Consider the following 1,959-nt stretch of genomic DNA (forward strand, 5'->3'; position numbering starts at 1 on the left):
ATGAGCTTATAATTTAATTATATTAAAAACAGTTAAAAACAGAGGTACACCGTACTTAAAACTCATCACTCTATAATTATTTTACTACGTTTTTTGTGAAGACTGCTGTAAGAAAATACCACAAACTTAGTGGCTTAAACAACAGAAATTTCTTTCTTTCTTTCTTTTTTGGAGATGGAGTTTTGCTCTTGGAACCCAGGCTGGAGTACCATCTCGGCTCACTGCAACCTCTGCCTCCTCAGTTCAAGCGATTCTCCTGCCTCAGCTTCCTGAGTAACTGGGACTACAGGCACATGCACCACCATGCCTGGCTCATTTTGTATTTTTGGTAGAGATGGGGTTTCACCATGTTGGCCAGGCTGGTCTCGAACTCCTGACCTCACATGATCCCCCCCTCCTCGGCCCCTCCCAGACTGCTGGGATTACAGGGAATCGCTCCCCAGGAGGGAAGACGTTCAAGATCAAGGTGTCAGCAGCAGGTCTGGTTTCTTCTGAGGTCTCTCTCCTGGGCTTGCAGACGGCTGTCTTCTCACTGAGTCCTCATATAGCCTTTTTTTTTTTTTTTTTTTTTTTTTTGAGACAGAGCCTCAAAAAAACGTGTGTATGTCCCATTTTTCACATTCAAATTATTATTTTTGACTCCCAGGCTAGAGTGCAGTGGCCTGATCTTGGCTCACTGCAACTTCCGCCTCCTGCGATTTCCTGCCTCATTCTCCTGCTCATACAGTCTTTGTGCACCAGCAGCCCTGGGGTCTATGTTCTGCATGTACACTTCTTCCCAGCTCCCTGTTCCCAACTCCATGTTCAGGGAGCTGTAACTTGAAATCAGCCATGGCGGGAGTATTTACACTAGAGAAATAAGCAAATGCTTAATCAAGGGCTTTTTGTTCTCTCTGGAGAGCCTCTTATTAAACATTTACCAGCACATCACAACTACAGATACTACTTAAAATCTTGTTTTGTTGTTGTTGTTGTTTTTGTTAGTTTTTTTTTTTTTTTTTTGAGACAGATTCTTGCTCTGTTGCCCCCAGGCTGGAGGTCAGTGGTGCAATCTCACCTTACTGGAAGCTGTGCCTCCTGGATTCAAGCGATTCTTCTGCCTCAGCTTCCCAAGTAGCTGGGATTTTAGGCTCACACAACCACACCCCACTAATTTTTGTATTTTTAGTAGAGGTGGGGTTTCTCCATGTTGGCTAGTCTGGTCTCAAACTCCTGACCTCTGGTGATCCACCTGCCTCGGCAGCCCAAAGTGTTGGGATTACAGGCATGAGCCACCGCACCCCACCAAAATCTTGAGAGTATAATTTGAATGTGGCCGCGTGGTGGCTCACGCCTGTAATCCCAACACTTTGGGAGGCCAAGGTGGGTGGATCACTTGATGTCAGGAGTTTGAGACCAGTCTGGCCAACCTGGTGAAACTCCATCTCTACTAAAAATACAAAAATTAGGTGGGCAAAGTGGCGATCCCCTGTAATCTCGGCTACTTGGGAGGCTGAGGCACAAGAATCGCTTGAACTGGGAGGCAGAGGTTGCAGTGAGCCGAGATCGTGCCACCGCACTCCAGCCTGGGCATCAGAGTGAGACTCCATCTCAAAAATAATAATTTGAATGTGAAAAATGGGACACACACACATACGCACACAAACAAACATACATCTTGTTTTGCAAACTCTATGGCTAGTAGATATACAAAGAAAGCCTTTTGCGTATCAGTGATTTGCAAGGAGCGGTGTGTCAAGATACTTGGCCAGGCACGGTGGCTCACGCCTGTAATCCCAGCACTTTGGGAGGCCAAAGCAAGCAGTTCACCTGAGGCCAGGGGTTCAAGACCAGCCTGACCAACATGGTGAAACTCCATCTCTACAAAAAATACAAAAAATTAGCTGGGTGTGGTGGTGAACGCCTGTAATCCCAGCTACTTGGAAGGTTGAGGCAGAAAAATCACTTGAACTCAGGAGG

The sequence above is a fragment of the Mandrillus leucophaeus genome, unplaced genomic scaffold (assembly GCF_000951045.1).
Source record: "Mandrillus leucophaeus isolate KB7577 unplaced genomic scaffold, Mleu.le_1.0 Scaffold245, whole genome shotgun sequence".
NCBI lineage: Eukaryota > Metazoa > Chordata > Mammalia > Primates > Cercopithecidae > Mandrillus > Mandrillus leucophaeus.